Raw genomic sequence first — 22,479 nt, forward strand, 5'->3', positions numbered from 1 at the left:
TTTGTGTGTCAGGGATGCAGTTTTGAGGAGGATTCTGTCTTTAGTAGATAGCCAGTTGACTGATCTCCTAAGGTCAGATATATGGGCCTTTTTGGGGAGGTTTAGGGCAGCTCTCAAAGCATTGTTTTAGAGAATCTGAATTTTTGTGATATATGTTTATTACTGCCAATATATAGGGCATTGCAGTAATCCAATTTAGATAGGATTAATGCTCGCGCTAGGATGATACAGTTGTTGGGCGAGAGGAAGGGCTTGGCTGCTCTGATTAGCTTGCAAGTATAGGCGGTGGCTGAGGCCAGAGTATTGACTTGTTTGCCAAAGGAGAGCATGGAATCTAGGTGGAAGCCAAGTGTTTTGACTACCTTGGCCACAGTGATATTGTTGTTGTCAATAGCAAACGAGGTGTAGTTGGGGCCTAGTTTTTTGATGTTGGATGGTGTACCTAGGAAAAGGAGTTCTGTTTTGTCATCATTCGGGCATAGACTGTGCGAGGCCATCCATGCCTGGATGATGAGGTAGATTCTGTTAACAAAGGCCAAATCCTTGTCATAATCTCCCGTCAATGGGATGAGGATCTGTGTATCATCTGCATAATTAGTGTAGGTGATACCTGGACCATATAGATCATCGAAAAGGGTCTTTGTGAAGATGTTATATAGAGTAGGGGAGACGCAAGAGCCTTGAGGTACACCACATGAGATAGGTGTAGGATCCGCTGCTGCTGTGTCCTAGCCACCACGACAACGCCACCCACCTCAGATGCATACGCAGCACTCCCCATTCTCCAAATTATCGAGTTGAAGTGCCGAAAACCCAAACATGAGCAGGAACTCTGGCTCAGGTGTGGGTGCACTCAATCACCCACGATCTACTCAAGTTGTAATGCCTGTTGAGCTGTTATACACAGCATTCAAACAGTTGCACTTCCCATCCCATAGTTCCAAACAACACACTGCGGCCAATCTCCAGGAATATTGGTTTAGTCCAAATTTGCAGGAACACCTGACACAAATGATGGTCCAATGCACCACGTGTCAAGTATTCAGCACAGGGATGACATTGAGAACATTACGAGGCACTTTACCTCACCCTGTGGGCCCTTTCCGAGAGCTGCACATTGACTATGCAGACATGGGGGCAAGGTGGAATGGAGCATGATATTTGATCGTAGTGGTGTGTCCATTTTCCAGATGGGTGGAAGCGGGTCCATGTGCCCACCCTGATGCAAAGTGTGCCTCATATTTCCTTGTGAGAGAAGTTTTCCCCCAATGGGGGGGGTGTGATGTCCTGCGCTCGGAACAACAGAACTAATTTTTTCAATAAATTGTTCAGAAAAGTGACAATATTGTTAGGGATCAAACACAAAATGTGCTCAATTTACCACCCACAAGCGAATGGGGTGGTGAAGAGTAGATTTTCCAAACTATGCAACAGCCTCAAGAAAAATGGGGTTTATTGCCTACCCCTAGCACTGTTCCAATTGTGCACACAGCCCAGCAAGGACAACCAATTGTCTCACCCCCCACGAAATAGTGACTGATTGACGCATGCAAACGCCACTGTCACCAGTACGAAGAGCATCAGATGCACACAAAGTGGCAACTATTTTAGGGGAGGAATTCAAACAGTACCTCAAACAGCTCACACATGTCACAAGAGTAATACCAAAGCAAATTGCACCTGCCTTCACAGAAACAAGAGAATGCACAACTGCTAATGCCACTGACCCTACCCCAGCCCTGCAGTTGTTGCCGGGGGAATGGATATATGTCAAGAGTTTAATCAAAGTGGAACACACCCAGGTTGCACGGGCCCCACAGAGTGGTGTATTCCACCCCACTTGCTGTAAAAGTAAAGGGGCTGAGGTACTGGATACACCTCTCAGATGTTCGTAAAGGCACCAGATAATGCAACACAAAACACGACTGAGAACATCATATCTACCTCTGTCTAAATAGCCCTACGCTACTTGTATGTATGCATGTGGAAAGTATTAATGAACATGCATTGCTGCTAGAGCATGGGCTACGTAATGTTAAACAAAAACAATCTCTCTCTCTATCTCTCTCTTCTACACCTACCCTGCGTTTCCCTCTCTGCAGGAGCAACGTACATGGAGATGACGCCACTACAAGCATCGTCGACTGTAGATAGTAGTAATAGGAATAGAATTATTTTTTTTAAGAACCTACAGTTATGACTGCGGTCTTAATTTTGTTGCCATATTGTTCACTATATTAATTACTGGGGGACGTCTTTTATCGGTGTGACCATATAAAAGAAGGGGAGGAGGGGGGCCTATGGACTTAGGATGGAGACAAGTGGACTTGGAGCTGGAATATGTCCAACAATCTTACCACCTTGCATTGCAACATAGCACGGTAGGTCCAAATTACTATTTCTGTATTCTTACAACACCCTACCAGCACTTGACACCTGATGTCTGCATTTCCCCTTGCACTTGCCACCAGCTGGACACACTTTTCATTTATTGTTTATTTTTACTGTTATCCCCCTCCTCTGCACTTGTGCGATCTCAATGTCACCTGGCCTAGTAAGATTGTTGTCTCTGCCTTCCCTCTGTTCCCCCTCATTTGCCTCGTCGCACCTTGAAACACTTGTATATAGGCGTGTTATAAATGCCATATCATATTATGCAAGCCCAAAACATAACTAATGATGTACCAGATGTCGCAAATGAAACAATTACACTGTCAGTAAGATCCACTGTTTCTGCCTGAGTATTTGACATGATGTCCACCCCACACCCCACATGGTCATAGGTTTACTTCCCTTTTCAACCCTGAGTGAAAGTAAGAATGAAAGAGTTCTTGTGGTCATGACATGAAAATTGTGCAAAATATTGGAATAGCAAACACACTACAGAATATTACAAATGTTACATGTAACAGCTCCCAGTCCACATTGTGCAACAGTTTGATGTTCCAGCTACTAAAACCACGTGTATAACGTTCCTTGTGTAACAATAATATTTCTAACAGAACAGTACTAGGGTGGACAAGGTTCCCCCTGCGTGATAATAGAAGGAAAGTTCAAACACGCCTGCATAAGTATGATGCATATCATGGCTCAGGTTCAGACGCAGTGGAAGACCTTAGCCATCCCGAGCAGTCAAATAGGTGATATTGTGATATGAGTGCAATGGGAAGGCGAACAACTAATGGGAGCTGTTATGTTTGTTCTCTAATACCCCATCGATCAGGGACTCCCAAAGTATTTCTACCTCGAGAGGTACCACTAAACAAAACCCAATGTCTAATTCATCTCGCCCTCTGTAGGGTCAAAGGAACTTTTCAGGCTCGAAGTGTTCACCTACAACTCCTCTAGCCCGACCTCTGAAAAATGCAAAACTAGCACAACCAACCCCAAGTGCTTCAAGGAAGCCTTCCTCGTCATACAGGGGACAAAGTATATGGACAATAATTGGCAAGAAGCAACATTCATGTGCAAAGCAGAAGGACTCACAGGGTATCCAGAAAATACTCTTGCTCTCGTCGAACAAGCATGTGCACAAATATGGCAAAAACAAAGAGGTGATGGCTGGAAGATTTAGACTGAATCTTAACCACTGGCATAGCTCTGAGCAACCTTCCAGACCATCGTTCTTCACCTGCCAAGCCATTACAGAAGGGGAAAAACCATATGCAAATCAGGCTTGGTCCCACCCCAAAAGGGGCAGTCCAGACCGAACTGCTAGGTCACATCCCTTCTGCACGAGACCACAAGCATCCCCAAACATGTTTCGGTCTTGTTGAGCCTCATCAGTGAGGAGTAGCTTAGTTCTCTAGGCCCAGCAGGCACGGGACCCACGTCTGGGCATACCCATCCCACTCTAGGTGACAAATATGGACAGAACATGTCGCAAAACTGCCCTGGTTCACAGCACTTGAAAAACCAGTGAAAATACACCAAGAAGAAAACTATGAACTTTGTTTTTACAACAAAGGGACTGTTTCGGTAGGATCAAACAAACTATGCAATCGAACGGTGCTCATTCTAGATATCTGAAAAGGGACGGGGGCACTAATGGACTACTACTGGGTATGTGGCCAAAAGGTGTACTTGCACCTCCCATCATCATGGAGGGGCTACTGCTCGCTTGCTATGCTGCATTCAGCTTTGTTTGTAGTGCCCAACGAACATCTAAAGGGCAGACCCTTCCAAGGAGAAGAACCAGAAATGCTCGACACAACAAAAGCAGCACCCACCATTTCCATTTCCTCCCAAAGAGAGAACGCCATGACAGGTTGCAAAGAAAGTGGTGGTCATCGAACTACCTGGCCCAAGACTCCTCTGACCTACTGGCACAAATACCTGATGAATACAGAGTATATAATTCGGCGGAGACATTTTTTGCATCCCTTGTAACCAGCATTCAGACCAGAGCCAATGCAAAATGGCTCCAAATCGTCAGGTGGGAACTAATTCAACTGGCCAACAACACTGAAGAAGGGTTCAATGTAATCAAGGTGGAACTAAGAGCGCTGAGACTGATGACAGTGCGGAACTGATATGTCCTCGACCTCCTGACAGCTATAGAGGGCGGGGTCTGCAAGCAAATCCGGAGTTAAGTTGCACGTTCGTACCTTCTACAGAAGCTGAGAATGGGACACTTTCACATGTCATTGCAGCGTTGCATGAACTTGGGGTAAAAATGAAGAAAGAAGCACAGATCCAAGAGTACGTCTGGGTAAACCTGGCATTTGGCTGGTTACCATCTTGGCTTGGAACAAGGATCAAGATGGTAGTCCCCATCATCATGTTTATCTTGGTGATCTTCTGCACCTGCCAACTGGGTCTGTGCTGTTGTGCCAAAGCAGTACCAAATAGTGCAATGATGATGGTGACAATTGGAAATAGTAAGGGTAAAGTCCCTTGTGATACAAAATCCCTTGTGATAAACAGGAGGTAGAAATACAGGTGGAGGAAAGTGAAGGCTCCAAAACGCGCATGGTTGCCATCTAGCAAGGGCACAGGGATGAGGTAGACACCCTGTACCACACAACCATTGCCCCACCACCAGACCCTGAAAATTATAAAGAAGTGCGGGTGGACTTAGCAGGAGATGAGGGATGTATATATATGACCTGCATGCCTGAGGAATATGCATGCAGTAGGGAAAGTCTTAGAAGTGTCTGTAGTGCTTGATGCCCATTAAAGAGACATCTGCCTGGGAGGAAGCAGAAAGAAGGGCAAATGAGTGGACATACGGGGGGAGGGATGAATTTGTTATTGTAGAAGTCCATTTCCCTCCTGTCCCTGCAGTGTTGCAAATCCTTAGTATCGCCTTCAGGAATGTGCCCAACGCAGAGCGTGAGACAGTACCAGGCCCCGGGACGTGTCTATTCATCTCCACTAAACTGCCATCGTGCCCCTGACCCCCACCCAGCCAGACTGGTGCTGGACGCACATCATTAACTCGACCCCCACTCCCCTGACTCTCTGACAAGCACCCGACCTCTAGGTCCTAACATCCACATCTTGCTCACCACAGATCTAAAGCCCTCATGACTGTGTTCCTCCCCAGTAAATAACATTTGTCTCCAGCCACATGAGACACCAAGAAGGGTAAATCACAGATCAATCCCCAGGGGGAGGCACAAGGTGCTGGAACTGCAGTATTGATGGTGCCCTGAATGTGTGGGTCAGAATGACTGTATTTCATCCTCCCCTCTCGCCAATACGCCTTTCCTGTGCCGCCCAGGTGCCTGCCATAATGAATGAATAGTCCTTCTTAGTTGTTTGGTTTAGAAAAGCTACAATGTATTTTATGCTTGCCCTGACCTTCACCGTGATGATGAGCCCAGCTGACCCACGTGGAGCCAGATAGACAGAGTAGAACCAGCCAATTATTTCTTGGCATCCCCTATGGAGCAAGCAAATGTGTAGGGTGCCTCCAATCAGTAGCACCAACATGTACTATATGCTAGTGATGATTTTGATGTTTATAAACCCATGTTTGTGAATGTAAGAGTCAAAGCGCTCTCAGGCAGCAGAGTCGTTTGCTGGCATTTGTATTTTGTACAAGTAAAACCTTGTTATCCTTGCAAAAGCCATCTCTTGGCCTCTTTCCCCAGTGGGTTGTATTTACTCTTGTGTGTGTGCTTCAAGGTCTATGCCTTCAAGACATACGGTCTCTGGGCTTGAGGCCAATGATAAGTCTCATAGTCATGTTCTGTATTAGTTGCAGAAGGCGGAGAGTAGAGGCAGGTACATTGAGAAAGAGGCTGTTGCAGTAGTCCAGCCTGGAGAGAGCCAGGGCTCTGAAGACAGTGATCTTGTGGGGGGAAAGTGAGAAAAGGTAGAATCTGATGAGGTGCAAATGTAAGTGGCCCTTTTTGGCAAGGTCCGTGATGAGAGGAGAGAATGGTGTTGAAGATGACACCAAGGTTTTTTGCTTCACAGGAAGGCGAGAGTAGAGGGCCCAAGGAGGGCAGGCAGAGTGAGAGAGAATGCAGGAGCAGGGGTTCCAATGAGAAGGATCTCCGCCTTACTAGCATTAAGGCAGAGATCGTAGGAGGCACAGCAATCCTGGATCGGGGACAGTCAGGAATGAGCAAGGGAGATGAGGTGGCTGAGGGAATCCTGAAAGGGAGCTGAGCGCCATCTGCATAACACTGAAAGCTAGAAGAGAAGGTGGAGATGAAGTGGGCGATAGGGGCCAGATAGACATTGAAGAGCCAGGGTGAGCGGATAGAGCCTTGAGGGACCCCACATGTGGAGAGAGAGGTGGTGGAGAGAAAAGACCCAAGTTGGACCTGGGAGAGTCAGTCCAGGAGGAAGGAGGTCATCAACGCCAGGGCCTGATATATGATGCCTAGGTTCTCATGGAGTCAATTGATCAGGGCAGCGTGATTGACCATGTCCAAAGCAGAGAAAAGGTCAAGGAGGATGTGGACATAGGGAGAGCAGGAATCAAGATTAGAATGTGGCAAAAAAGTGATGGGTGGAAGGTTTTGAATTAATCTGAACTAGTGGCACTGCTCTGGGTAACCTTCCACACCACCGTTTTTTAGCCTGTCTGCAACATTGCAAAAGGGGTCCACCTTTTGGGGTGGGACCAAACCTGATTTACATATGGTCTTTCCCCTTCTGTAATGGCTTGGCTTAGGCGGAAAAACAATGGTCTGGAGGGTTGCCCAGAGTGTCCATGGTTATGATTAATTCAAAACCTTCCAGCCATCACCTTTTTATTTTGCTTAAGTCACCCAGAGTGGACGTGCATTCCCAGATGTGGGTACTGAGCCTGCTCAGCCTAGAGACCCAAGCTACTCCTCACTGATGATGCACAACAAGGCCGAACACATGTCTGGGGATGCTTGTGGTCTCATGCAGAAGGGATGTGACCTAGCAGTTCAGGCTGGACTGCCCATTTTGGGGTGTAACCAAACCTGATTTGCATATGGTCTTTCCCCTTCTGTAATGGCTTGGCAGGCTGAAGCAAAAGGACCTAGAAGGTTGCCTAGAGCTGTGCCCTTCCAGCCATCACCTTTTGTTTTTATTTTTTGTACCAAGGCTCATAAACATCAACAAGAAATGATGGAAGAGTTTTCGTAGAATATTATATATGTTTACAGAATTAACAATGATGAACTTGATGATATTTAGCTCATTGCAACAGAAAGATCATTTGAATAATCAACACACACAAATACGTAGATCATGTGGGGGAATATGAGAATATGGGGGATTACAGCAGCATTGGAGACTACATCGAGCACCCTTAATGTGCACGAAAACACAGGCTGCTAAAGTCCTTGTAAAAATTAACAAACAGCATGGAAGCCAGCAGCCGCACACATATACCCAAAAGATATTCTCTTATGAAGGCCCAACAAAGCACGAGCAGCCATGCTTTAGTGAACCATTGTGTATTCACCCTATAGCCGACCATAACCCGTGCCATAGTGAACGCAGTGGCATTCAACATCAATTAAGGAAATATAAAATGCATTGACAATAATAATGAATGACAGTAGCCCTTTGCACTAAACTGAGCATGGAGTACATGTAGGCCTCGAAATCTAGTTAGCCACCTCACAATGATGAAAATCCTCACCCCATAGCAGAAAATATCAACCAAACGTTTGCAAAGAAGCATACACACATATCAACTGTAAAGTTACATGGCACACAGTTAAATGCTGCACAGTGATTGGCTAAGACCAGGGAGGCAAACCAGTTCCTATGCTTGAAATGTGGTAGTGAGGTCATGAGAGAGCAACAAAGAGATAGTAGACCCCAGTGCTAAAAGGACAGAACACTGCATACTGATTGGTCAAAATATATTGGTCTAGTTGAGTTCCCAGGCAAGCATTCCAAAGACATATTCAAATCGTGTTCCTGAACAGTATGTCAAAATGTAATACAATGAAGGTCATAAGCCTGTAACAGCAGAGCAATAACTGGTTGAAGATATGTCTTTTAAGACAGAGTGACTAAGGCACAACACTGCTCTCTGCCGGATAAAGTGCACCATTAGGGCACTATTTGTTAAGGAAGAAGTCATGCAGAATGCCATTACACATGAAGTAGGATTGATTAGGAATGATTGATTTGGTTTTCCAGAAGCTCACACATAGTACATAGCACTGCATGTACATAATAGAAATAAAGACACCTTCATGAAGTCACACATTTTATAGATACACGCACATATAAGCATGTAAAAACATACACATATCCTTGTCATTGTAAGAGAATGAAGTTCGCAAGCAGCTAAGTCCCAGCATGAAAGGTAAAAGACAGGATAGATGAAATCATGAGAAACTGAAGCCAGGCCAGTAATGTTTCCAATGATGAGTTTCAAAGTGTACCAGGCATAAATGGTTCACAATTATGAAAACGGTAAGATGATACCAAATCGCTTAGGTCAACTGGAGAGGTTGTTGGGTTACAATCTCAATGCCACACTGTCACACCTCACATAGGGATTGGTTGAAATGTACGTACTGAATCACTCCACTCATACCTCTTGTGAAGCAACCAATTGCAACTTGTGTTTAGCTGATACATGTTTAAAAGTGAGCCATCCAATCAGAAAGCGTGCAAAAGGAGATGAGCTCAATGCAAATGAGTTGACCTTTTTAATAATTAATTTAGCCACAAGATTAAACCAATAGAGTTAGGAAATGTATGGAAACACATAGTGCAAATTAGGCGGACGAATCAGAAGCCTGAAAAATGTAAGTGATTTGTAACAGTTGTTGCCTTTTCCTTTCTGTAATACACTATAAAACAAGCAGTTTTTCAGAATTACGAACAAATGTCTTTTGTAGATTTTTCCCTGCCTAGGCAGTTATTATACTTTTTTGTTCTTCTCATGTCTTGCGCATTCATTATTTGGCTCTTTTAAATTGATTTTTGATACTTGGATCAGGACTTGCCTTACATATTTGGTGACCCAAGTACAGGGATCCAGGTGTTTCTGGAAAGCTGTGTGTTCCTCCGATGAACTTTGAGGACAAGTAAGTTTCTCCTCGAGAGAGCAGAAGACTGCACAAAATTACGAGGAGGTAGCGGGCACCAGGGTTTCCCAGAAGGTCTGCTGATCACTGCAGGCCCCTGACCCGCCACATTGAGTGCAGGCCATTGTTGGGAGAGGTGGCTCCATAAGACTTTGGATGACCATAGCGAGCCAGTGCATCTGATCCGAGAAGTGAAGCAGGGAAGCGAGTATAAATGCTGAAGTTGAGTGAATGACGGTGCGAGCCATGTGGGGTGATTTGTTTTCATTTCTTTTCCTTCTAGTCGAAATCGAAGAGGGCTCCTGTAAGTAGTAAGAGAAGTGTACACATCCCTCAGTAAAGGAGTGAGGGGCAGCGCTGCTTTAGAAATAAGTGTGGGAGGTCATGCAATAGCAACAGCTCTACCCTCTAGTGAGATGCACAGAATAGTAGAAATTGTAGAACTGTGATTTTTCTTCCTTGCATTATCTATTTTTTACATAGTGGGCAATGATCATAAGCAAATGTTGATGAAATTTAGAGTGAGGGAAAGATTGGGGTGGAGACTGGGTGTGGTTTTTGGAAATTTAGGTTCATACGCATGAGCACATGGTGATTTTGTGCTCAGGTGTTGGTTTTGTATTGATGTTTATGCTTTGTGGCTTTTGAAGCAAATTAGGGGTTCCTCCGTAGAACAGTGGCCCTACAAGATATAATTGAAGGTATTATTGTTTTTATTTTGTTTTTGTGCAAAGAGCTATACGGATCAATGGTGTTTGTGCATTACTGTATAGAAGAGAAATTAGTACCTCCTTAGAGAACATGTGCCAGGAACTACCAACCTATAGGAAAAAGATCATTAAATATAATCAGGAGTGAGCAGTAGGAACAGAAGGAAAAATGGTTATAGCCTGCCAGCGGAGGGCACGCATGACAAAAGTATCATAGAGCATATGTATAACCATTTATTGTCCTTTTTTAAGGGTAAGAAGCTGAAAAAGAGGCCAAGTATATTAGAGCTTTGGAAGCACTATGAAGAACATAAAACCAGTAATAAAGGAAAGGGGAATGCTGAGGGTGTATGTACACTGCCCCTGGCAGGTAGCGCAAATATGGCACAAGCTTCAATGCCTGTGCATTCAATAACCCAGACGAGTGCACAGAAAGGCACCCAATCGACACAGGTTCCAGCGCCTGCGCAACTGACAGCTCTGCCCGTAATGGGCCATTATCCCTTATAACCAACTGCAGGATATACAAACCCCTGATATAAACCTCCAGCGTATTCCGACATAAACCCACTAAGGGGAGCAAGTGCACCGAACAACGGACAAGACCCGGCAATAGTGAAATTAGATACTAAAGTGTGCAAAGATTTAGAAGCAGCGATACATAAGACAGAGGAAAAATTACAAAGGGCGATGAGGAAAAGGGAAGGGCCCTGCCCTACAGTAGATGCAGAAACATAGGCAATGGGAGAAATATTATTGAAATTGCACAAGGCAGTAATTCAAGACATAAAAGAAGAAACTGAAGAGCCAGAGCACCAGGAAGTAAACTATGAATCGGAGGTGATTGAAAGGGAAGGTGAGCAGGAAGAGATTGGGGACAATTGGGAAACTGAAGAGGATCAGGAAGAGAGGACTCCTTGGGAAAGACGATTAAGGCCTTTTCCTAGAACCATGGCAGTGGTTAAAGGAAGAAAGAAGGCTAGAAAACATTATAGCCCAAACTGAAGGAGGCAGTTCCCATTGGTACAGAAGGAAGGGGGCAGATCGCAATATATACCATAGGCACATAAACTATTTATTAATTGCTTGACAAGGGCAAACATATCGGTACCATTATACAAGGCAACATAAATTCAGTAATGATCTTATTCTCAATTACGTTACAGCAAATTGCCGTGGCGTGGCACTCAGGAAGAGTAGTACATTCGCAGCTAATACATGAAGCTGTCAAATATCAAGGGAGATCGGGAGATTCGAGGGGTTCTGTGTCTCTTGGACCCTCAGAAGTGATTGTTTGTAGATATGCTCGAAAGGGGGGCCAAATGTCTGGTGGCGTGCAGCAAGTTGGCTGCAGGGAGATCCAGTGTTCTACAACTTCCGATGCCTAGGTAACATTACAGAGCCATTGTTCAATAGTGGGACTAGTAGGTCTAAGCAACAACAATAACATACAGCAAGGATTATACATAGACTAGCAAGTTTACGACAGGTTCCATGAAGCATTGAAAACTCATGGAACAGGCAGTTCATAAGATTCGGTTCAATTGTGTTGCCTAGCATAGCAGATACAGCAGTACACACCCCATTCCAGTATCCCAAAATTTTGGGGCAGTCCCAGATCATGGCAAATAGCCTGTGTCGTCTATATGGCATCTAGGGCAGTGCAGGGAGTGATCTTGAGATATAGAGTGCAGTCTGGCTCGGATGTAGTGAAATCTATGAAGCACCTTGAATTGGATCAGACGGAACCGGCATTAAGCGAAACCTCTCGGCTTTGCATACACATATCTTCCCAGCCATTGTCAGTGATGTTAATACCCAATTCCCTGCCCCATGTCTCGCGTGGCCAAGAGAGCGGTTTATTGATCCGGTCCTGCAGCAGTTTATATAATCTAGATACCACTCCAGTGGGCACAACACTTCGCATAACTAATGCTAAAAGTGGTTTGTCCGCGGGTTGCGAGGGGAACTCCCCCCATGTCTTCTGGACTGCGCAGCGGAGCCTTGCATGCTCCAGCCACTGAGAGTTCTGCGCACTAGGACATTTAGGTAGATCAGCCTGTGCAACCAATAAGCCCATTTCGAACATGTAGCCCAGGGTGGAGTAGCCATCAGCCGTCCATGTGTTTTCTCAGCAGTCCTACTTATTTTAGGGAATCCAGTGGTATGTCCCTGTGGAATGGGTGAGGGTTGCCATCAATTCCTTTTTTATCCCAAGCCAGAGCTGTAATAGCCACTGGACTGGACGCCCCAGGATCTTTCCACAATGGAGGTAATACCAAAGAACAAAGGTCCTGGGGTCAGTAGCATGTTGCTCGATTTCTACATGTGGAAGTGGATGGTAATCATCAAATCAGTACACTGCATACTGAGCCTGGGCTGCCAGCTAGTACTTCTCAAGGTCTGGGGCCACCAGGCCAACCTAGTTATACGTCTCGTAAGTGTGGCCCATTTTAGTCTTACCGCCCCAGTATGCCACAGATATCTGTTTATCTCTGACCTCAGCTCATCAAACAGCGCAGTACCAGGCCATATTGCGATATTCAGAAAGAGTTACAGTAGCTGCGGCAAAATTATGATCTTAAGAAAGGACACCCTGCCCATGAGGATTATGGGCAGCTTAGCCAAAGTACATCGTTTCGGCTTAAGCTGTTCTAAGTAGGATCCAAAAATGTTAGCGTATAGTGAGCATTGGTGTCTCGTGATTATAATCCCAAGGTACTTGCTCTCGTCAGGAGACCAAGTAAACCCCATAAGGTGTGCCGTGGCTGAAGTAGCGTCACTTAGTGGAAACAATTCAGACTTCGCACAATTGACCCGCAACCCGGAAAGGAGCCCAAAGTGGAGGACATTGCGCATGATGGGAGCAATGTTCCATTCAGGATGCCTGATATAGGTGCTCAGGTTGCTAATACGAAATGCTAATAAAGAGTGTTTAAAAAAAAAAAAATAGCGGCGACTGCCCGACGTAGGTATCAATTTGTGCCAGGATGTTAAACGGGCACCTCAGGTGGAGAGCCGTGGAGCGGCTGCGGACAAATCCAGACTCGTCAGCATGTATGAGGTGTGTCATATAGGGGGCAAGCACCTTTGCTAATATTTGAACATCACTATTGATGAGTGACAAGGAACGATATGAGCCACGGTGCGTTGCTGACTTACCACTTTTAAGAAGCACAGTGATCACAGCCTCCCGAAGTGTGGGGGGTAGCTCTCCCATCGGGCTGGCCTCGCTCCATAGGGCAGACAGCTGTGGTGTGAGGAGGGACTTATAGCATTTATTGAAGTCCATGGTGAGGCAGTCCGGACCAGGGGCCTTACCAGAGGGCAAAGCTTCAATAGACTGCTCTTTTTCCGCAGCTTCGATGGTCCTGTCGAGGACCTCCCTAGTCTCATCAGAGAGCGGCAATCCATCCAAGAAGGCCCCCCTATTATTGGTGTAGAGCGTTGCATAAAAAGAGCGTAATACCTTTTTTACCCCCAATTCAGTGTGGACCAACACCCCTTCAGCGTCCTCATGTAGCAGAATGTGGCACCCCCCCTCCTCTTGCCGCACCACTCTAGCTACTAGCTAACCCAGGTGTTCCCCATCCTCGAATTTCCTTGCTACTCCTGGGTTGTCAAGGAACTTCCTCTCCCTGTCAGCATGACCTCTGAAGCTGTCCAGTGCCTCTTTGATTCCACCTAGTGTGGTAGAGGTGAGGACAACAGCATATTGCTGTTCAAGTTGATTAAGCAAAGCCTCACCTTCTTGAATACTCCAACGGATAGCCCTGAGAATACCTTACTCTTTGGCTAGGGCCATGCCATGGATATAAGCCTCAAAGGCATCCCAGAGGGTATCCAGGGAGTCCACAGTGCCCGTGTTTATCCTGAAATAGTCATCCACACATTCCCCCAGCTCGGCCTTAAATACAGTTTCTAATAGCGCCTGAGGTTTGAGTCTCCAGGGGTGTCTGTTGGACTGTTGTTTGCCCCAGGCCATCGCCAGGGTGATCGGAGAATGATCTGAATATGTCCTGGGAAGTATGTCTGATCCTACAATCAGGCCCATCAGTGTCCCAGACATGATCCCCCTATCAATTCTAGAGTGTGAGTAATGTACTGTTGAGTAAAACGTGTATCTGCGAGTCTGGGGATGTAGCCGTCTCCAGGCGCCCTCAAGCCCCAGTCTAGTCTGCATCTCAAGTGTAGCCCGGGCAGCTCTAGACAACTGCCTGACCCTATTCCTGGATCTGTCCAGGTTAAGGTCGACAATGGTGTTGAAGTCCCCAACTCACAACACAGGAACTAGGGGGTACACTGACAGCAATCTGAGTATAGAAGTCATAGTCATCTATGTTGGGCCCATAGATGTTGAGCATCACCACCTCTAGCCAGACAGCACGTCATGTGTAAGCACATAACGCCCAAAGGGGTCGTCTTGTGTGGGTTTGGGTACATATTGCAATGACTTGTAAACTAGGATCATGACTCCCTGGCTTTGAGTGGAGTATTGTGTACAATAATGCTGTGTTCCCCAGCTCTTGGCGAACCTCTCGCAGCCTGTCGCCAATGCGTGCATTTCCTGCAGAAGAATAATGCGTGCCTTGTGTTGTTCCACATATAAATGCAGTTTCTGCATTTTAACATGATTGCCCAGGACCCAAATATTCCAACTCATGAACCTCATTGTGTAAGCCGCCATCTGGCCATCATAGGTGATAAGTTATATGACCGGAGCGGGCTAGTAGTAAGTACCTTGTCAAAAATATTTTAGAGGTTGATGGTCCACCGATTGCCTTCACACACATGTCAAGCAGTTTCCTTTTACCCCTTCCCATCCTACCTCCCTCCTCACTCCCCCCTCCCAATCAGTTTGGTGAAAACCCCATAACTGAGATAACAACAACATTCATAACTTAGCATGGGGGGACTGTTAGCACCGTACAGCCCGGTCCGCAACATGACGGGTTAGTGAGTCGCAAGTATAGAATGCACAATAGCAAACAATTGGAACCTATGCAGGGGGGAAACAGTGGTTGGCACTGGAGACCCAATGCAAGGAAAGAACTTAGAGAGTCCTGCGCTGAAATCCTAACAACTGTAAGTAAGGTTAGCAACTAGCATGGTAGAAGGAGAATCAGGTTCAACCAGGGAAGTGTTGGTCAAGGAATTTCATTGCCTCCTCTGGGACTGTGAAAAAGTCAACTTTCTTGGAGTCCTCTACTCTCAACTTGGCAGGAAACAGCATAGCATACTTGACTCCCAGGTCGCTCAGTCTCTTTTTCACAGTCATGAAGAATTCCGCTCCTGCTGCACTGTGATGTAGAAATCCGGATATAGGTGAATTCTGTTAGATCCCAGTAGGAGCTCTCCCTCGGCCCTGGCAGCCCGTAGCAGCACATCCCTGTCCCGGTAATTCAGGACCCTGGCAATTATTGGGCGAGGGGGGGGGTCCTCAGTTTAGGCTTTGTAGTCAGCAAATGGTGGGCGCACTCTATGGCAAATTGGGGCGAGAGCTTGGGACCATCAAGCAGGGATGTTTTCCATGGGGCCAGTGATGTTATCCTCCCTATTATGCATATGTTATTACGCCGTGACTGAGACTCCACATCCTCATTTTTTTTGCTGACAATTTGCACTTGCTTGGTGAGCGCAGACAAATCAGATCTGAGCAAGTTGATGCCATCTAGCCCGACTGTGGACTCTACCTCAGTGACATGAGTATTGGTTTTCTCCATGCATGCCTTTATGGCGCTAATCTTGCCACTCATGTGATCAAGTTTGATATTGAGAGTTGTGAAACCCTCACGCATGAAGTCCATCATCTGCTGTATCTCTGTAGGCTCCCCGCTATAGGAAGGAAGGAGGCCGCCCCAGCCTTTTTGGTTTCTCCTGGTGCTCTGGGGGCTGTTGCCAGTATGAGGTTAAAGAAGATTGCCGTTATGGTGGGTGCAGTATCCCAGGTGTTACTACCCCCCACCCAGGTTGCTGGATGGGTTGGCCGCAGTGATGTTTGCCCATCTGTGGTGCCAGGGGCCGTCCGGGAGCAAGCTCATGGGTTCACAGCCATTCTAAGCTGCCAAGAACGTAGTCTCACCAGCTGGGTAATCGCAGCCCGGGTCTAGTGGTTCTCTTGATGATGTGCTGTAATGCGCAAAGCAGGAAAGGCAGTTATGTGGTACCCAGCACTGCAGTCTAGTATCACCCTGGGGAAGATGGCCTTTTTATTTAGGAGAGAACTGGGCGGGCACCCCAGCAGGTGTCATATGAGACAAAGGCTGAGAAGGTAGGTTACACAGTTACTCACTGCACTGTCATTAGTATGGGTAGGCAGTCCACCCCATAGGTTCCGAAGCGTTGAGTCAGCAGAGGCAGCAAAGGTTAAGTGGTTATGGGTATTTAGGGGTCCACCTTCTTCAGGGTCAGCAGGGTGCCACTCGGAGCGTGTCGTAGGTCTGCACACAAGAACAAGTGTATTCCCTGCCGCTGCACTGTCCGGGCTGGAGGCAGAAGTGCCGGCAGTGTTCAGGACCCGCAGAGTAAGTAGTGAGCCACCAGTGGTCGACCCACTGCTGTTTTCGGTGAGGTGTGCACAGCTAGGGTGCTTATTGATCAGTGTCAAGGTAGATTTCCGCAAGCCACCAGGTCAGGTGGATATGGTGGTCGCACACTGTGCTGTGCTTCTAGCAGGTTGGTAGCAAGTAGGCTACTCCGGACTTGGAGGATTGTCCGTCCAGGCGGGGGATTCTCAAAAGTTGTGCGCATCTCAGGGCTCCAGTAATAGTGAGCAGCAGATGCTCATGTGCCTCAAAAACCAGTCTGCAACAGGCCTTTCCCACGGGTATGTGTTGTCTCCTGATATGCTCTCTACACAGGGGATATCACTAAATGGCCATTGCTTTCAGGCCACAGCGAGCACCAGCAGCAGCGGGGCACCACACACGTCAATTTCCAGCGTGAGTCTCTCCGATACAGCACCCTCAGCCCCCCACTGGGTACTGCGTCACTGGTGGGGCAGCTGCAGCCAGAGCGGACCAAGGTGGAAGCTGCGCACTGGAGGCCCCGACAACAAGAAAGAGGACCAGCGCGCTGCAACACGCCAGTACTCGGCCCCACTAGCACCACTATGCCAGCGGGTCTGGGGCCGCCCAGTCGAAGGGACCGCAGGAGCCAGGCAAAAACAGGGCTGCAGGTAGTGGGTGGCCACATGCAGTAGCCCCGCCACAGTATCCACCCTCAGCTCCGGTAACTCAGATGTGCCAAATGTCACCACAGGCACCATGCCAACGGCCCGGGGCACGCTCCAAGGCCAGCTGTGGTTATAGCGCACCGAGAATTCACAAAGTAGGCTAGGAAGATGATGTATCCCTCGGTTCAGTCACCCACCGGTATCGTGGTGTTTGGGGCACTGGAAGGGTGATTCTGTCACTGTGCTGTGGAGCCCCTGCATCAGGCGGCCATCTTGCTTGTGTGCAACACACTCCGGATAAGAATAATTTAATCAAAATGCTGCCACCTCTTACAGCGGGGTAGGTAAGTGGATCAGTGTAGTAGATGACTATACAGCTGGGGCTACCTTAGCAAAGGAGGATATGAAAAGCCTACTAACCAGCATAATTAGAGATCAGACAAACACAATGTGCAAATGATCAGGGTACCCGGGAGTATGATTAGAGAGTGATGCACATGACGTTGCTCCATTTAATAATTGCTGAGTCCTGATGTTGTCGCAATAATGGCACGCACAATGAAGCATGACGAAGATCCTGCATTACATATCTAATGCATTTAGGAAATGTGGCGAGAGGAGACGGGAGAAACATGGGAAAAGAATGTGCCATTTTTCTACCATGTGCTCCGAAAAAGGTCTTCCTGCTGAAGTAGAATTAGACAGAGTCGTAGGCATGGCAGCGAAAGGGTGGGGTTAGATACAGGCGCACAGAGTGAGAATGAAAAGATAGCAGAAGAGAAGGTGCAGCGCGCAGAAGCTAATCTAGTGCAAAAGCAAATAGCCAATGGTAGTATGGAGGGAGCAGTAGTAACTAAGCCTACTGATGCACACCAGCAGTCAGGGTCAACACACAAATGGACTAATACACAACAATAGATGGGATAAAGGAGGAGTCCAAGGGGCAAAGGTAATTCACAAAAGGGGTGGGGATTTGGGCAATTGCAGCCTCAATTTGGAGGAGCGTTTTGGACATGCGGGAAGATGAGACACATGTCTAAGGATAGTCAAACCAGACCCGCCCATGCAATATCATCCGGGAGCACCCCCCACACTTCCAAATTATGCACAAGGGCAAATGCAGGAATGATATATCCCACAACAGGCCACAGCCCCAGCACCAATGTATGCCACAGGATCTGCACAGCTCTAGAACATAGACCACATACAAATGATCGCACCCACGCAGGTACAGCCCATACAGTATCCAACCCCACATGTAATGTAGAATGTCTCCCAAGAGACTTCAGCACAGGCCACTACAGTACAATGAGATCAGAGTACCCTTCCACAAGGCACAGTAACACATTACACTGGAGTTAGTGTGTTAGGAAGCAATGCATTCCCACCCCCAGGATCTAATACCTACATGCAATAGGACAGCCCACAACAGGTTCTGATATGCCCAGTTCTCTCAATAACTCCAGACACAGACAGGGAGCTATTAACGGGCCCGTTCTTAGCTCCATCCCCATTCCCATTGAGCCCTATGGGGGCTCAAATGGGAATGGGGATGGCTTCCCTGAATGGGGAAATACCGGGTCCTCCAAGGTTGGAATGACCCGGTAAGTCCCCATTCAGGGAATCCGGACCCGGTATACGGTATGGGGGTAGCCATGGCGCTAATAGCACTCCATACTCGTAATGAGGCCCATAGTCCATGAATGTACACTATATGAGGGAGAGCCAGACGAATACAGCAGAGTGAGCAAAGACCCTTTCTTCTATGTAGATGGGTCATTAAAAATAGACCGGGAAAGTAGTCAGAGGCATACATGAGCAGCAATAGTAAAATATGGTAAGGATCAAGAGGAAGAGTTCCAAATCGTGATGCAACAGAGACTACCCTCACACTATTCAGCACAAGTGGCAGACCTTGTAGCACTCATAAAAGCCATAGAAATATCAGTTTATGAAGATGTCATCATATACACTGACTCAGCCTACATGACCTCTACAGTGCACTCAGGGTTATCAAGATGGAAGAGAAGTGTTTACAGACGGGCAGATGGGTCACCAGTTCAGTAACGAAGCATTGAGAGACCCTTTGCATGAAGCCATAGTGAAGTGTGCAGTGCACTCAAAAGGAAAAGACTTTGGGGGTAATTCATGGAACTAAGCACAGAAGTGGCGCACGCGGTTGGCGCACAGAGTGCGCGTGTGGCAGCTTGCGCCAGCTGCATGCACCAAAACCCATTTTGACGCACAGCGTATTCAGGGATTTATACATACATAAGCAGCCATGGCGCAGCGAGCCTGCAGCAGCGCCAGTTACGCCCCATCCCCGCCCTGTGCGCCAATAACATCACACAAATCCCCTACATGGCGCAAACCAGTATACAGCCCCCCAACCACGAAAATGCGCTAAAAATGCCACGCAGCCCTCACGTGCCAGCAAAATCGCTTGTAAAACTCCCCGTGCACCCCTGGAATACACATAACCCACTCGCGCCAGCGAAATCATGTGTAAAACCCCACGCGCACTCCCGGAAGATACATACCTAGCTCGCGCCAGTGAAAATCCTGTGTAAAACTCCCCGCGCACCCCCGGAATACGTGTACCCGTTCGCGCCAGCAAACTCGCATGTAAAACTCCCCGCGCACCCCTCGGAATATGCGTACCCCTGCTTACGCCAGCGAAAGTGTGTGTAAAACTCTACACGCACCCCCGGAATACACGAATCCTGCTCGCGCCAGGCCTATCACGTGTGAAGCACCACGCACACCCCCGGAATACACGTACCCCGCTCGCGCCAGGCCAATCGTGTGTAAAAGTCCACATGCACCCCTGGAATACACGTGGGGAGTTTTCCACGCGATAGGCCTGGCGCAGGCGGGGTACATGTATTCTGGGGGTGCAGAGGGAGTTTTACATGCGATTTGGCAGCGTGGGCCCTCCCGGGTGTGCCCCCTCCCCATGCCCCACAGGCAGCCCACACCACAGGGGACCATCCCAGACCATGCCCTGCAGGCAGCCCAAACCACAGGGGACCACCCCCACCCTAGACCATGCCCCACAGGCAGCCCACACCACAGGAGACCACCCCACACCCTGGGCATGCCCCGCAGACAGGCCACATGGCACCATGTACTTGGGAGCCCCGACACATGGTGGGGTGGCCACCCCTGCTGGACCTCCGACTCCCGACTGTGGCAGGGATGGGATCTCCACCAGGCTGGCTGCGTTGTTTGGGGCAGGTCCACAGGGGGCCCTTGTGGCATCTGGGCGGGAAGATGGCATGGAGAACGACTGGCGTATAGTGTGCACAGAGGAGGAGAGGGCCGCAAGACTGCCCGACACATGGAGGAAACCCCCGACCATTATCCCTCCCAACTGGGACACGTTGCCACACAGCTCTTTGTGATGACGTGCATGGTCCCACCAGGAACCAGGCACATCATCATGAATGTCACGTGTGCACAACGCGACCCAAATCAGGACAGACTCAATCCTGTCATGGGTCCCCTCATCCGCCGGTAGAGGAGTGCCAGATGACGTGGACCTCCCCCTACCTGCGGACAGGCCTGGGACGGGGCATCCCTGCTGGTTCATGGTGATGCAGTCACAGTGTCAGGGATAGTGACATGCACAGGCCCCTCCACAGCGACCTGTACTGCCTCCTGCCCCTGCCCCTGGACTGCACCACTTGTACCAGTGGTACCACCCCCACCAGGCCCCATGTGCAGCTCTGTAGCGGCCTCCACCTCCTCCGCACACACCACCAACCTGGATGGCTCTGCACCATCTTCCGCCAACGCAAGCCCCTGTGGGGGCTCACCCGCCCCTTCCGCTGCAGGCGTAGTGGCGGACGCGGCACCAGTCCCCTGGATCCCTCGATGGAATTTCCTGGGAGGGTGACTGGGCCTTGTGTCGCCGGCCAGTGGAGGCATCCCTGCCGCTTTCCTCCACAGCTCTGTCTCCGCCGGCTCGTCTTCACTCGCCGCTGTGTAAAGGTAGACATTGAACACAAGCATGAGGGTACTGTACAATAGTCCCCTAGACAGGAAACAATAGCAGATGAGTGGCACTGTCAAACGTCACTTCCATCATGTCCCTCCACAACACATGGGTCAGTGCAGGCAACACACAGGCAGAAACAGGCATGGCACATGGAACGAACATTTGCATCCATGTCCAAGGCACCGTAGAAACATCCAATGGTGGGCTGAAACTCACATGCATTATGGGACATGCTGATCACATGCACACACATCACCGGAGGGTCATGCATCTGGCCCTGTATACAAGGATGACTAGGCTGTATCAGTGATTCAACACATCGTCACGCACATGTGTCATGCATCCATGGTGCGCACACTACTCAGACACACGGACATGCACACCATGCATGTCCATGACAGCAGCACACAGCTATCACACCCCAAACATGTCAAAGTACAGACACAGGCATGCATACATGTGTGCATTCTGCATGCTGCTCCGCATGATGCATTGTAACACATACACCATCCATGTGGGTCACGCCTGACTGGACTGCAGCACCATCATGTCCCTCCACACACACATCCATACATGACCCATATTACACAGGCAGCCGAGTAGCTAACTACCACCACACTGCAATATGCACTGTTTTTTTTCCAAACATGTTTTTTTTGGTTTTTAAACAAGCAAGTTATACATTATGGCTTGTAAAATGAGGGTGCTTCAATCGGCACTGTCTCGCTTGAGAATACAAATCAAAGAACCAAACATAAAACATAAGCAATAACTGTAGGTCAGCAGGGAAGGTATAACTGCATAGGGAGGCCATAGTTCGGTGGGGGTGAGCCCCTCAAGGCCCCGCGTCGGATTAAGAGCTCCTGAAGGTTGATCCCGCTTCAGGATCCTGCTGGGTGAGGGGAGCAGGCACCCTTCAGTTCAAGGCCTTTGCTGTTTCGCCTCGGATTTTGCTAGCAGTGGTTGAACTCCCCAGGTGTGTATCCCAGGCAACTCTTCCGTGTTCTATTTCAGTCATATTTGTCCAACCACCGTAGAGAGGGGGGGTTGTCGGGCCAGGCCTGGGTATGTCTGTGCATAGTCAAGGAAGGGAGACCAAGTATGGAA

Source organism: Ambystoma mexicanum, chromosome 1q, assembly GCF_040938575.1.
Source record: "Ambystoma mexicanum isolate Mex_15411 chromosome 1q, UKY_AmexF1_1, whole genome shotgun sequence".
NCBI lineage: Eukaryota > Metazoa > Chordata > Amphibia > Caudata > Ambystomatidae > Ambystoma > Ambystoma mexicanum.